The sequence below is a fragment of the Saccopteryx leptura genome, chromosome 1, assembly GCF_036850995.1.
Source record: "Saccopteryx leptura isolate mSacLep1 chromosome 1, mSacLep1_pri_phased_curated, whole genome shotgun sequence".
Classification (NCBI taxonomy): domain Eukaryota; kingdom Metazoa; phylum Chordata; class Mammalia; order Chiroptera; family Emballonuridae; genus Saccopteryx; species Saccopteryx leptura.
In genome coordinates, this window is record NC_089503.1 from 212,090,643 (window position 1) to 212,107,640 (window position 16,998).

A 16,998-nucleotide genomic window follows, 5' to 3' on the forward strand; every position below is an offset into this window, starting at 1 on the left:
TAAAAATGGAGGTATGGTATTATAAACATTCATACTATGGAAAACTAGCTGAAAGTACTCTGAGGAGAATTATTAGAGTGTTATAGTTGATAAGAAAGAATTAGAAAATTCATATATATATATGTTATTTGGTTAGCCATTACATTTAAACGAGTGTGCAGTATTTTCACTCATAACCAAATCTTAATAGTCGATATCATTTTCATATTTTTGGTTGAACCACGTGAAATTCTTATCTAATAAATGCCAAGTGTTTTCCATAGTAATGCAAATTTTAGTATAGTTCTATGTAATATTTGATGAAATGCTACTCTGCTGCCTATGACAGTATTATCAATGTGAGCTCCTTCAGGGTGGCTTGCTTGTACTCATACAATGCCAGAGCGTCAGGTGGGGCCCCTCAGACACAGAAGAGTTTCATGATGAGTAGAATCAATCAAAGAGCTGGCACGGGAACTGGTTGGTTCAGAGAAACACAGTTCACACAAAGGATAGTGACAAGCATGGCCTCTGGAGCCAGATTGCCTGGGTTCAAATCCCAACTGTGCCACTTCCTTGACCTTGTACGTTGGCTTCCTGCTGTATAAAATAAGGTCAATGGTAACACCTGCCTCACAGGGCGGTGGTGAGGATGAAATAAATCAGTTAAAACACCCAAAAGCATTTAGAATGGTGCCTGGTGCCTAGGAAGGACACAATACTATTCGCTACTATTATGTAAGATAAGCAAGCATACTCAGAAAGAAAGTATAAAATAGAGGACTACTACCCACTTTTCTATTTTCCCCTTTCATATCCCCCCTCCAGACATGTGTGCGTGCGCGCGTGCGCACACACATACACACACACACATGCCTGCACACAAGTGTAAACCCTTGTCAAAATGAAAAGGAAGAGATTGTTTCACAGGCTCCCAGGACAAATACTTCTTTCTTTCCTGGAGATCCTGATGTGGTGTCTGCCCCTTTAAATGAACTCAGCCTGCCCTTGTGAGTCTGAGCTGAGATTATGCAAAAGGCCCCAGCAAGGCCTCTGAACTCTGTCCATGGAATAACTCCAGGTCGTTTTTCATCTGCCAGTATAGTGCTATTCCTTGATCTTGGCATGACTAGATAATCTTTCAAGATTTAATTTATGTGGCTTTCTCCCTGCATCTTTTTATTTTTTTTCAATGCCCCGACAACCTCTTTCTATCTTTCCCTCTCCTGCCCCCATTCAAGCTGAGCCTGGACTGCCAGTTTTCTGGCTTCAGCGACCATGGAGGTGTGGGCTGGATCGGGGGATGTCATTAGAATAAAATGCACTAATATTCTGCAAAATGGCCTGATGTGCTTTGCTCAGATTCTAAGTTGATAGGATCATGAGGAGGTTTGTAATGTTGGCAGAAAGGCTAACTGAATTTCTGAGGGTAGAATGATTTAGAGGGAACCCAAGGGAAAAAGTATTTCCTACAAATTTGGTAAAAGCTCTACTGGATTATGAAAGGATTTGCAATCTGAGGGTTTTACCAGTAAAAGACCTGAACAGTGTTTCCTGACAAAGTTCCAAAGTGACGTGACTCCAGAGAGGACCAGCTGCACAGGATGCTGGGAAGCTGGGACCACAGGCACCTCATTAAAGATTTCTACGTGCAAAGTCCAGGCTGAACCGGCAGTAAGAAGACACGTGAACAAAGATTATAGTATTTCCCAGTAAGCTATGTGGACAACAGACCAAAACCCAGAAAGCCCCTATCCTATGCCTTGGCAATGCAGAAAGCTCAGAACAGTAGTAAAATGTCTGTGTGTAGAGAAATCCTAAGAAATGACAGGTATACTTTCCCATCTGTCTGGTGGAATGGCATTCAAAATAGAAATTAATTTGCTGTTGTATACAAAATAAACAGGTATACTAGTTCTGACAGGTGTTTTGAGGTCCCAACAGGCCTTACCCTTTCTACTGCTAACAAAACCCTGACCCCCTTAGGAAATTTGTATCTTCGCCATTTAATGGAACTGTTGATTAGGTCTTCCTATAGCAAAGGGGAGAGGCAAAAGACTCAGAGTAGACCAGTTAGACTCTTCTTTTTAGGACTTTGATTCTTGGAAGGAGTGACAAACCAAAGATCTGTTGGATCTGGTTGACCCTGTTTCAATAGCGATCAGTTCTTGCTACCTGAGCTGTCCTGGTTTCTCCCTCAGTAAATCCAGCTCCTCGGATATTTGCCTCTGATTCAGAGAGCTGCTTTAGATGCTTCCACTACAATCCTCCTTGGGTTAGAAAGCCTTTTGGTAGGAATACCAAGTTATAAAGAATTGGTTTTGTCATGACGCCCTAAACTAACAGTTCTAGTAACTGTTGTACCATCCCACTGTTCACAGCTTTCCATTGAGGAACTGGTGATGAACTGCACTTGTACTTGGCCTTGACCTGCTTTTCGGCACTTCCTTTTGTTTCACAAATAGACCCTTCTAGTAAGAGGTATCCCGCTCTTTCCCCTTTCTCAGCCTAAGTGGCTGAGTCCTTCATCTTCCCCTCTCCAAGAACCTGCTTCACAGGGAGGAGGACCAGAGAGGTGGCCAGCAGATCCAGAACTCCATTAGAAGATGACCCGTCCATCTTAACACGCCCCAAGATGAGCTTAGTTTCATTAATATTCAGTTTTCATATCAGTAGCTGATATCGAGAACTGGATTAAGTTTTGTCTCAAGAATAAAGTCTTTCAACAATTTATCTTTTCATGTTATTTAACTTCAGTTGTAGTTTCTGTTTGCCATGATAAATTTTACTTTTATCAAAAATTATTCATCTCAAAATATTAGTGAGTTCACAATCATAATCCAATTTTAATATCTTTGTTTCTTATAAAGCATTTAATGTGAATATATATAGGTTGTTTTGAATCATTCATTAATAAATTGACTTTGTACATATGTTCAATAAATATTTTCTTGATTTTGAGTATTTTCATTTCCTCCTCTTTTGAAATTTAATCATTTTAATATTTTAACATATAAAAAAGATAAAGACTAAAAGATAGTCAATATATTTAAAAATTCTTAACATTTTTCAGAATAACAAAAAAATAAAACTTAAGAATGTCTTTTCTCTCTAAGTTTACTATTATCAAAACATTTTGAATTTTTATTTCCTAATGTCAAATGATTAAATACTAAGAAATGACCTAAACAAGAAATGATCTAAGCCCAACACATAGTAAGGGATTAATTAAAATATCTATGGAGGAGAAAAAGATGGCAGTGGAGTAGGTGGATGCACAGATACCCAGCTCTCACCACCAAACTGGAATACAAATTAATTTAGGAAAAATCAGCATGAAAAACCAATTCTGAACTGCAAGAACAGCTCTCAAAAACCTAGGAGCAAAGAAGAAGCCACAACAAACCTGGTAGAGAGCGCCTGAATCTCCCCTGCTTACAGGAACGGGGGAGGGGGGGTGAGGCTGAGAGCCCACAGGGGATCTCACACAAGGGAAAAGAGCAGAAACTACTGCTCACAGCCACTTGCCTGGCGACCAGGGAGCGAGGTGTGCTGAAAAGACCAGCTTATCAACCAAGTGGAAAGGAAAGAGAGAGGGACAGACTGTGAGGGGCTAAGGAATGAAGGAGACGACCTAAAAAAGCTGACTCATCCATGCTGGAGGCAGCCATAGCTAGGAGAGGGACTGAACCTTTCACAAAACAGAGCTGAATTGCTTCCAGATCAGAGATCTCCAGACATCTAACCAGCTCCAATCAGCGCAAAAAGACACAGCTGAAAACAAGAAGTGGGGAGGAGGGGCAGTAACTCAGGTCTCCATGGAGATCTGAGATATACCTCCCCCTACTGAAGCTGAGAAAACACCCTGCCCCCAGTGAGATTAGTTGACTAAAGAGGCCTTCAGAGTCTCAGGTTACACCCACCGCATTCCTAGATACAGTTTCAAGGAAGCCCCCTGCTGAGATCATTAACAAGACTATCACCTGTTAAGAAAACAAACAAATCAAGAATTCAAAGCTGCCCAAATCCGAAAGTGGATTACAGATAACAGCTGATACCGACCCAAGAAGACCTAGAAATAACACAACTGAAAACTGGAGGCAGACAACACCAAGCCTAGACTCAACCAACCCTACAAATAAAACACCCAAAAACAGACAATGAGAAGACAAAGAAGTGCAATCCAAATGAAACCACAAGAGACACCTTCAGGAGATGAGTGATATGGAAATAATCAAACTTCCAGATGTGGAGTTCAAAATAATGATTGTAAGGATGCTTAGGGATCTTAGAACAACAATGGATGGTCATTATGAACACCTAAATAAAGAAATAGCAAGTATAAAAACGAATCAATCGGAGATGACAAATAGAATATCAGAAATAAAGACCACAATGGAAGGAATTAAAAACAGGATAAATAGAGCTGAGGATCAAATCAGTGAGTTGGAGGACAACTGGAATGAAGGCATGAAAGCAGAGAAGAAAAGAGAAAAGAGACTCAAAAAGTCAGAGGAAACTCTTAGAGAGCTCTGTGACACCATGAAGAGAAATAACATCCGCATCATAGGGATTCCTGAAGAAGAAGAAAAAGAACAAGGGATAGAGACTTTGTTCAATCATATCATAGCTGAAAACTTCCCTAAATTAATGCAAGAGAAACTCTCACAAGTCCAAGAAGCACAGAGGACTCCATTAAAGAGAAACCCAAAGAAACCTACACCAAGACATATCATAATTAAAATACCAAAGCTAAGCGATAAAGAGAAAATATTAAAAGCTGCGAGAGAAAAAAAAGTTATCACCTACAAAGGACCCCCATAAGGATGACATCCGACTTCTCAACAGAAACACTTGAGGCCAGAAGGGAATGGCAAGAAATATTCAAAGTAATGCAGAACAAGAACCTACAACCAAGACTACTTTATCCAGCAAGGCTATCGTTTAAAATTGAAGGAGAAATAAAAAGCTTCCCAGACAAAAAAAAAATCCAGGAATTCATTACAACCAAACCAATGCTGCAGGAAATGTTAAGGGGCCTGTTGTAAACAGATCAAAGTGGGAAAAGAATATAGCAAAAAAGGAATACACCTTTAAAGAAGAAAATGGCAATAAACAACTACATATCAATAATAACCTTAAATGTAAATGGATTAAATGATCCAATCAAAAGACATAGGGTATCTGCGTGGATAAGAAAACAGGACCCATACATATGCTGTCTACAAGAGACACACCTTAAAAAAAAAAGATACACATAGATTGAAGGTAAAAGGATGGAAAAAAACATTTCATGCAAATGGAAATGAAAAAAAAGCCGGGGTAGCAATACTTATATCAGACAAATTGGACTTTAAAACAAAGGATATAGTAAGAGATAAAGAAGGCCACTACATAATGATAAAGGGAGTAATCCAACAGGAAGATATAACCATTATAAATATCTATGCACCTAATATAGGAGCACCCAAATATATAAAGCAGACTTTGATGGATTTAAAGGGCGAGATCAATAGCAATACTATAATAGTAGGGGATTTCAATACCCCACTAACATCACTAGATAGATCCTCAAGAAAGAAAATTAACAAAGAAACAGCAGACGTATTGAACACACTAGATCAACTCGATTTAATAGATATCTTCAGAACCTTTCACCCTAAAGCAGCAGAATATACATTCTTTTCAAGTGCTCATGGTACATTCTCTAGGATAGACCACATGATAGGACACAAAAGTGGTATCAACAAATTTAAGAAAACTGAAATCATATCAAACACTTTCTCTGATCACAACGGCATGAAACTAGAACTGAACCACAACAGAAAAGCTCAAAAATTCTCAAACACATGGAAACTAAATAGCAGGTTGTTAAATAATGAATGGATTAAGAATGAGATCAAAGAAAAAATTTAAAAATTCCTAGAAATGAATGACAATGAGCATAAAACAACTCAAAATTTATGGGACACAGCGAAAGCAGTACTGAGAGGGAAGTTCATAGTACTACAGGCACACTTTCAGAAGCTAGAAAAAGCTCAAATAAACAACTTAAACCTGTATCTAAAAGAACTAGAAAAAGAATAGCAAGTAAAGCCCAAATGTAGTAGAAGGAAGGAAATAATAAAGGTCAGAGCAGAAATAAATGACATAGAGGTTAAAGAAACAATACAGAGAATCAATAAAACTAGGAGCTGGGGCCCTGGTCGGTTGGCTCAGCAGTAGAGCATCGGCCTGGTGTGTGGGGGACCCGGGTTCGATTCCTGGCCAGGGCACATAGGAGAAGCGCCCATTTGCTTCTCCACCCCCCACCCCCTCCTTCCTCTCTGTCTCTCTCTTCCCCTCCCGCAGCCAAGGCTCCATTGGAGCAATGATGGCCCGGGCACTGGGGATGGCTCCTTGGCCTCTGCCCCAGGCACTAGAGTGGCTCTGGTCGTGGCAGAGCGACGCCCCGGAGGGGCAGAGCATCGCCCCCTGGTGGGCAGAGCGTCGCCCCTGGTGGGCATGCCGGGTGGATCCCGGTCAGGCGCATGTGGGAGTCTGTCTGACTGTCTCTCCCCATTTCCAGCTTCAGAAAAAACAAACAAACTAGGAGCTGGTTCTTTGAAAAGGTTAAAAAGATTGATGAACCTTTAACTAGACTCACCAAGAAAAAGAGAGAGAGGACTGAAATAAATAAAATTAGAAATGAGAGGGATGAAATAACAACTGACACAACAGAAATACAAAGGATTGTAAGAAAATACTATGAAGAAATGTATGCCAAAAAAATAGCCAACCTAGATGAAATGGACAAATTCCTTGAAACATACAATCTTCCAAAAATCAATCTGGAAGAATCAGAAAACCTAAACAGACCAATTACACCAAATGCGATATAAGCAGTTATCTAAAATCTCCCAACAAAGAAAAGTCCTGGGCCCGATGGCTTCACAAGTGAATTCTACCAAATATTCAAAGAAGAACTAACTCCTATCCTTCTCAAGCTATTTCAAAAAATTCAAGAGGAAGGAAGACTTCCAAGCTCCTTTTATGAGGTGAGCATAATTCTGATTCCAAAACCAGGCAAAGACAACACAAAGAAAGAAAATTATAGGCCAATATCTCTGATGAGTATAGATGCTAAAATCCTCAACAAAATATTAGCAAACTGGATCCAACAATATATGGAAAAAAATCATACACCATGATCAAGTGGGATTTATTCTGGGGAGGCAAGGCTGTACAATATTTGTAAATCATCAATGTGATTCATCACATAAACAAAAAGAAGGAGAAAAACCATATGATAATTTCAATAGGTGCAAAAAAAGCATTTGATAAAATCCAGCACCCATTCATGATCAAAACTCTCAGCAAAGTGGGAATACAGGGAACATACCTCAACATGATAAAAGCCATCTATGAGAAACCCACAGCCAACATCATACTCAATGGGCAAAAATTAAAAGCAATACCCTTAAGATCAGGAACAAGGCAGGGGTGCCCCCTTTCACCACTCTTATTTAACATAGTCCTGGAAGTCCTAGCCACAGCAATCAGACAAGAAGAAGAAATAAAAGGCATTCAAGTTGAAAAGAAAAAGTAAAACTATCATTATTTGCAGATGATATGATATTGTATATAGAAAACCCTAATGTCTCAGTGAAAAAACTACTAGACCTGATAAATGAATTCAGCAAAGTGGCAGGATATAAACTCAATACTCAGAAATCAGAGGCATTTTTATACACCAACAATGAACAGTCAGAAAGAGAAATTAAGGAAACAATCTCCTTCACAATTACAACCAAAAAAATAAAGTACCTAGGAGTAAACTTAACCAAGGAGACTAAAGACTTGTACTCGGAAATTACAAAGCATTGATAAAAGAAATCAAGGAAGATACAAACAAGTGGAAGCATATACCGTGCTCATGGTTAGGAAGAATAAACATCATTAAAATGTCTATATTACCCAAAGCAATCTATAAATTCAATGCAATACCAATTAAAATACCAATGACATACTTCAAAGATATAGACCACATATTCCAAAAATTTATATGGAACCAAAAGAGAACACGAATAGCCTCAGCAATCTTAAAAAAGAAGAATAAATATGTACCCTGATTTATTAATGTCATCCCATTACCATTAATAAAAATTTATTTAAAAAAAAAAAAAAAAAAAAAAGAAGAATAAAGTGGGAGGTATCACACTTCCTGATATCAAGTTATACTACAAGGCCATTGTACTCAAAACAGCCTGGTACTGGCATAAGAACAGGCATATAGATCAATGGAACAGAACCCACAGTTCACTATGGACAACTGATATTTGACAAAGGAGGTAAGGAAATACAATGGAGTAAAGACAGCCTCTTTAACAAATGGTGTTGGGAAAATTGGACAACTACCTGCAAAAAAATGAAACTAGATCACCAGCTTACACCACTCACAAAAATAAACTCAAAATGGATAAAAGACTTAAATGTAGGCTGTGAAACCATAAGCATCTTAGAAGAAAACATAGGCAGTAAGCTCTCGGACATCTCTCGGAGCAATATATTTGCTGATTTATTTCCACAGGGAAGTGAAATAAAAGACAGGATAAACAAATGGGACTATATCAAACTAAAAAGCTTTTGCACAGCTAAAGACAACAAGAACAGAATAAAAAGACAAACTACACAATGGGAGAACATATTTGACAATACGTCTGATAAGGGGTTAATAACCAAAATTTATAAAGAACTTGTAAATCTCAACACCAGGAAGACAAACAATCCAATCCAAAAATGGGAAAAAGAAATGAATAGACACTTCTCCAAAGAGGACTTACAGATGGCCAATAGGCATATGAAAAAATGCTCAACATCACTAATTATTAGAGAAATGCAAATTAAAACCACAATGAGATATCACCTCACACCAGCTAGAATGGCGCTCATCAACAAAACAACACAGAATAAGTGCTGGCGAGGATGTGGAGAAAAGGGAACCTTCCTGCACTGCTGGTGGGAATGCAGACTGGTGGAACCACTGTGGAAAACAGTTTGGAGATTCCTCAAAAAACTGAAAATCGAACTGCCTTTTGACCCAGCTATCCCACTTTTAGGAATATAACCCAAGGACACCAAAGCACTGTATGAAAAGAAGAAATGCACCCCCCATGTTTATGGCAGCATTGTTCACAATAGCGAAAATCTGGAAACAGCCCAAGTGTCTGTCAGAGGACTAGTGGATTAAAAAGTTTTGGTACATATATACTATGGAATATTACTCAGCCATAAGAAATGATGACATTGGATCATTTACAATAACATGGATGGACCTTGATAACATTATACAGAGTGAAATAAGTAAATCAGAAAAAAAAACTAAGAACTATATGAATCCATACATAGAAGGGACATAAAAAATGAGACTCAGAGACATGAACAAGAATGTGATGGCAACAGGGGTGGGGGATGGGGGGAGGGGGGAGGGGGAGAAGAAGGAGTGCGGGTTGGGGGAGGGGAGGAGCACAAAGAAAAACAGATAGAAGTTGATAGAAGACAATTTGACTTTGGGGGAGGGGTATACAGCACAATCAAATGTCAAAATAATCTAGAGATGTTTTCTCTCAACATATGTACCCTGATTTATCAATGTCACTGCATTAAATTTAATAAATAAATTAAAAAAATATCTATGGAATATCTCAACAGGGCAATTTGATCTGTTTCTCTTCACTATGAACTATCTCACAGGGTATTAAACTACTCTTCTCCATTTGTCTCTTTTTGCACTCGTGAGGGATTAACTCATTGATTTGTCAGTGATGTCTGTTTCCCCTGTGCTCATACAGAGCTTCTCTGAAGTGTTCACGGGGTGAGATACCTTCATTACACAAAGTATTGGTGGATATCTATTATTTGTTGGACATCGAGCTGGCAGGGAAGTATACACACCATTCCCGCCTCCAAGGAGTTGAAGACATTAAAGAGTAAGCAGATGGTATGTGCAATAGCAGTAAGTGTGGTTCGTGCTATGGACATAAGGTCATGCACAAACAGGAACACGTGTGCATCCAAAAGGCATCTGGAGGTGGGAAAGGATTCACAGAAGATGAGCCCAGAAATTTCAAATATATGTGTCAAAGTCAGTACATTTTCTTGTTCTGTTTGGAGCTAAGAGGAACTCAAACATACTTCTCTCTGTCTTCAAAATACATTTTGTCAGATAAGGCTAAGGCAGAGCAATTAGGTAGCTTAGCAAAAAGCAGAGCTGCACAACCCCAAAAGCATGACTCATTAAAGAAAAAAAAGAGATAAATTAGACTCCATCAAAGTTAAACTTTTGCTCTGCAAAAGAGAATGAAAGACAAGTTACGGACTGGGAGAAAATATTTGTAAACTGCATATCTTTAAGATGCTTATATATGAAAGATACAAAGAACTCAAAAGTCATAATAAGAAAACAGCTTCATTTAAAAAAAATGGGCAAAAGATTTGACCAGACACTTCATGAAAAGAAAAATACAGATACCTAATAAATACATGGGAAGATGCTCAATATTGTTAATCATTTAGGTAAATGCAAATTAAAACACAATGATATAGCTTACATATGGATTAGGATGGCTAAAAAAAAACCAAAACACCCCATAATACCAAGTTCTAGTGAGGATACAGAGCAACTTGAACTTTCATGCACTGCTGGTGAGATTGCAAAATGCTACAGCCATTTTGCAAACCAGTTTGTCAGTTTCTCATAAAGTTAAACAAACACTCACCGCATGACTCAGAAATCTGCTTTCTACCCAAGAGAATGAAAACTTATATTTACATAAAAGCCTTTATATGAGTGGTTAAAGCACTGATTCATAATTGCCAAAAGCTAGAGACTATCCAAATGTCCTCCAACCCAAGAATGGCTAAACTGATTGTGCTTCATCCATACAATGGCACAATACTTGGCAAGAAAAATAAGCATGCTACTGATATACCCTATGACAGGAACAAATTCTAACTGCATTTTTCCAAATAAAAGCAGTCAGTCCCCAAACAATACATAATGTATATCTCCTTTATATGACTCAGGAAGTCATCTCCTTTATAAGTCTCAGGAAGGCAATGGTTGCCAGGGGTTGAAGATGGTTAAAGGGTTGACTATGGAAGAGCAGCATGAGGGAAATTTTCAGGGATGATGGAAAACTCTCCCAGTTTCATACCTATTCAGTGCAGTTTGATGTGGGCTCCATTTGTTGCCCTACACACATCCAAACGATAGTGAAGTTCTTGCCACACACGGGTAAGGACATCTGGTGTAACAGAATGAATAAAATCTGTGATTCTCTGTTTTAAGTGATTAATGTTGTTGATACGTTCAATGTACACATGTTGCTTCACATACCCCAAAAGTTAAAGTATAAGGGCATCAGATCCGGGGATCGTGGTGGCCATGGCTTGACAGAACCCCTGCCTATCCACCGCCTGGGGAATGTTCTATCCAGAAACTCATGAACAATGGTGGCGTAGTGTGGAGGAGCTTCGTCCTGTTGAAAGATGACACCTTCTGGAAATTGTGGCACTGCATACAATTCCAACATGTCAAGATAGGACTTTGCCGTCACAGACTGCTCGCGAAAAAAAATGGGTCTATCACCTTATCATGCATCAGGCCACACCACACGTTCACTTTAGGGGTGTTACGTTCTTACTCAATGCAGGCATGAGGATGTTCAGCAGCCCATATTGGGACATTATGACGATGAACATGTCCACAGATATGGAAGGTCGCCTCATCGCTAAACACAATCTTCTGCAAAAATCTTGCATCGTTGTTGATCTCATGACGCATATCTGTAGCAAACGCGCATCATGTGGATCTATCCACCAGTTTGATAGCGTGCAACAGCCGCAATTTGTACCCCCTACAACAGAGTCATTTCTTTAACACCTTATGAACTGTAGTCTTGCTTAGGTGTAATTGTCGAGCACACGCACACACAGATTTTTTAGGGCTCCTTAGGTAGCTATCCCGTATAGCCTCTACAGACTCATCACTGACTGATGGCCTACCAGAACGGGGTTTCTCCACCAAACTGCCAGTTTCCTTCAACTGCTTATCCCATGGAGTAATGTTATTCCTATGTGGTGGCACTTCATTATAAACGCGCCGATATTCATGTTGCACTTTGGTCACGGATTAGAATTTAGCGAGCCACAGACCACACTGAACTTTCCTCTGTACCGTCCACATCTCGACTGGCATGGCCGTGGGCTTCTCCGCTGTATACACGGTGTTATGTCATCATCTACGCATGCGCACATGCTGCCACATCATCCTACAGAAACTGGGAGGGCTTTCCTTTTATTTGGTGCAGATTTCACATTTCTATTGTCTTTTGTTGCTTTCCTGTGACCGGTCAAAAGTGCACCATGACTTTACGGACACACTGTAGAATGCTTGGCCTGACCAGACAGTGGTGCAGTGGATAGAGCGTCAGACTGGGATGCGGAGGACCCAGGTTCAAGACCTTGAGGTCACCAGCTTGAGCGTTGGCTCATCTGGTTTGAGCAAAAAGCTCACCAACTTCAACCCAAGGTCGCTGGCTCGAACAAGGGGTTATTCAGTCTGCTGTAGCCCCATGGTCAAGGCACAGATGAGAAAGCAATCAATGAACAACTAAGGTGTTGCAATGAAAAACTAATGATTGATGCTTCTCATCTCTCTCCGTTCCTGTCTTTCCTATCTATCCCTCTCTCTGACTTTCTCTCTGTCACTGTAAAAAAAACAAAAACAAAAACAAAACCCCAAAATGTAGAATGCTTGTTTTCTATTTAGTTTTTTGGGGGGGAAGCTCTACTCCTCTTTAAAACATTCTGCAAGTATTTAAAAGATTATTGGAATTTTGTATGAAAACACTTTCAAAATCAGTTTGTGAGTTTTATACAAGAAAACTATTCTTAATACTTAGTAACAATATGTTAACATTTATTATCTGCAGTTGAATGTTTTTAGCATTAGCATTTGTCTTAACAATAGAAAACTCTGAGCATTATTAAGTATATAGTGACAGAAAAATAATTTTAAAGTCTTTAGGAGTCAGACTGCTACTAAATTAATAAACAATAATATTTTACTCAGCAACTGCAAACTAATACTGGTTGTAGAGACAGTGTACAGTGCCAATAAATCCTCAAATCAACAGTATGTTGTTTGGTTGGCATTTAAAATAGAATTTATGTTTTTTTGCAAATGCTAAAAAATTTATTTCCAATTTTTTTTATAATATACATTTTGATGATATGACCACTCAATTGTATCTGTCTTCAGCAGGTTTTTTTTTTTAATATATAGAAAAAATCATGGGACATTTATGCAGACAAAAATATGTGATTATAAGAAAAGTGTGAACCCGGATCATTGCATATTAATTTGTGTGATATTTTAAAACAAAAGTCTTACTTTAAACTCACATCTAGTAAAACATGGATAATATATCTTTCAAGATTATATTAACAAAATACCTGTATTCTGACTGAACTTAGGTTTTGTTTAAAATAAGAATGATTCTGATATTTTGGTGGAGTCTTGGCTATTATTTTCATCTGCCCAGCAAGTTTTCCCATCTCTCTTCTTGAAAAAGAGACCTCACAGCCCCTGGTCGGTTTGCTCAGTGGTAGAGCGTCGGCCTGATGTGCAGGAGTCCCGGGTTTGATTCCCGGGCAGGGCACACAGGAGAAGCGCCCATCTGCTTCTCCACCCCTCCCCATCTCCTTCCTCTCTGTCTCTCTCTTCCCCTCCCGCAGCTGAGGCTCCATTGGAGCAAAGTTGGCCCGGGTGCTGAGGATGGATTCATGGCCTCTGCCTCAGGCGCTAGAATGGCTCTGGTTGCAACAGAGCAATGCCCCAGATGGGCAGAGCATCACCCCCTGGTGGGTATGCCGGGTGGATCCCGGTCGGGCGCATGCGGGAGTCTGTCTGACTGCCTCCCCGTTTCCAACTTCAGAAAAATACAAAAAAAAAAAAAAAAAAAAAAAGAAAAGAAAAAGAGACCTCACTCTCCTGATTCCACCTGACCCAGAGCTTGTATTTCCTAACCACAGTGAGGTGGTGCCAGACCCAGCAGCAAGGTTTTTTCTAATTTTCTGAGAGGAGAAACAAGCAGAAAATAATGCCTTCTACTGGGATTTCTAAGGTCAAACTGTTGATAGCTATCTTCCAAATTGTAAGAAAGTATTCTATCCAAAAAATGAAGCCAGGGAGAAATAGAGAGAGAGAGAGAGAGAGAGAGAGAGACTCTTAGTGAGACTGAGTACCTGATTTAAGAAGTTCTTAAGGTTTTGGTTCCGAGAAGGAAGTAGCAGCAGGACCACCCCATTCTCTCACTTTCATGGGGGCACTGGGTCAGTGGCATGTCCAGAAGAGAAATGAAAAAGATAACTGGGTCAAATGTTCTTGTAAACACTTGAATGACTGACTTCTGGCAAGCATATCAGTAATATTTACTAGGAGAGGAATCCTCGTCTATATAATAATGTCTTTAGAAGGATGTTCCTTGTCTATGTATGATAACATGATAAATCTTGAATCTATAGGTTTATAGGGCATAGCTCCACAGAAAATCTCATGCCAGTTATGTAAGTATTTGGGTACAAAGCAGAGATGTTTCATAACCAAACAGCATTCCTTTATGTGAGTAATGTAGCCTCATGTATGTATGTGATTGACTGGGCCCTAATTATGTTCTAGTTACTGCTTCCTCCTGAACCTCCTCCTGTAGCCTTGGGATAGTCAAGAATCCCTTCAATTGAATTTACTTAAGACTCAAAGGCACCAAGACTGGAAAGGTTGTTCTCAACCCTCCGGAAACTTTCACCATCCATTTTGTATTTTTGCAAATTATCTTGGGAACATCTTCAAGAGAGTTTTTGTTTTTGTTTTCTTTTGTTTGTTTGGTTTCACTTTTGCCAACAGTGTTGCTTGGGTTTTGAGATGCATTTTTCCATCAACAGCTGGAATAAAATTCACTGCATTTATTTTATATGATAAATCTGAAAGGCCCACAGAAAAGAGAAAGCGTGGCTTTGAACAGATCAACCATCACTTTCACCACCTGATTTCTAATTATAAGAGCAATGGAAACAGACTCTCCTAAGCGCAGTGAAGAAAACATTGTTCTTCTCTACGCTGGAGGTGGGGGGAGGGGTAACACTCCTGTTAAGAATTTGAAAAGATGAGTAGGGCTCAGCAGAAGGGCTGGTGAGAGTGAGCAGGAAAAGAACCCCAAGCCCAGGTGACCCTGGGTAAAATGCCAACGTTCAGGAACAGGAAGCAGGTCACTGTGAACAAAGACCAGAGGCCTCAGGCTATGAAAGAATGAAGGACTTTGGACTTCACTCCGTCAATGATGAGGTCTATTTGAAGTAAAGAAGCAGTATGAACAGGCTGAATAGGGAAGCATCAGTCTTTCTGCAGTTAGAGGACGGTGCTGGTGGATGTGATCAGAGGCAGGGATACCGGTGACCCAGCGACCTTCCAAGTGAGCAGAGGTGAAAGACTCACCCTCATGAAGGAACGTGAGAACGAGACAGGGAGGAGACAGGTAGGCACGGTTACTGACAACTTAAGATCAATGGGATGTGAGGATTGAGAGAAAGGAGGCGTTGTTTCTGCTGCACCCAGGAAGATCTTTGCAAAAAGTAATTATGATGACCACTCACCTTGTTTAAAATGCCATCATTGGCTCCCTGTTGTTTTTGGACAAAAAGACAAAAGTTATCTACTCACCTTTGCATTTCTAGCACTTAATATATAGTAGACACTTGATAAGCACAAATATTTTCCATCTCCTCTTCTCTCTCTCCTATGGATTTGTGCCACTGAGCTATTTTCCCCTAAGGGTGGACAGAAATTTTGAAGGTGACAAACTGAGGCTGCTGGCAGTGGCAGAGCTGGAAACAGCTCTTGGGGTCACAGTGATAACCTTGAAACACATCTTATCCAAAAAGATAATAAACATAAATTGTAATACAAATATAAAGATTATGATTACACTCTTTGGCACATTTTACACTTGCTGAATTGGTCCTCAGTCTTTGGTAGAATATCAATAAATGTTTTTAGGGTCAGAGATATTAGTATTCTAATCTCAGCATGACTGCAAGCTAAGACTATTTATTATTTTAAAAAACCTTGCTCATATCAACAAAACCCAGAGGTACTTTACATTGTAAAAGTTTGGCAAAACCATCTGATTTATTTCTGCAAATGCATGCCTCAAGGTCTTTTTCTGAACATAGTTAACCCATTTGGGATAAGCATTCTTAAAATAAAATGATCTTACATCAAATAAATATTGACATGCTTTCTAAGGTCATTTGACATCAGACTAGAATATTAACAGAAGGCTATAGCCGATGCATTTTCCCCTCAACAGCTGGAATAATATTCACTGCTTTTATTTTATAAGATAAATCTGAAGTATTAAAAAGTCACTCTGAGTTTCGGTAGCACCTGTCATACCCTAAATGGCTAGTAATAAGTATACAGGTTATTCACATACACTGCTTGTACAGTGTTTTTCATATCCTATTTTTTTTTCCTGTAATACTCAGAAACCAGACAGCCTGGGATGATAAAACAAGATGCCCTCAAGCTATTATTTATCTTGGCGTATTTCATTTTTCTCTTTTCTAGATTATGCTTTATAGGTAATAAAGGAAACAATAAGGAAGGGAATTGGGTCTGGGAAGATAATGTGAGAGAGGAAAAAAAGCTTCTATTATTGAGATAGATAAGAGATTTTCAACCTTTTTATCTTATGGCGCACATAAACTAATTACGGAAATTCTGCCGCACACCTAAAAATATATTTTCTGCTGATATGACAAAATATAGGTTTAATTTTGATTGAGTTAAAAAAAAATAATGATGGTAACTACTGGCCCTTTTTGCTCCATAGTACTTTTTCTATAGAATTTCTGGTCCCAAGAATTAACAAACCAGACGCAAACATATTATGTGACATGACCAATAAGATACAACTC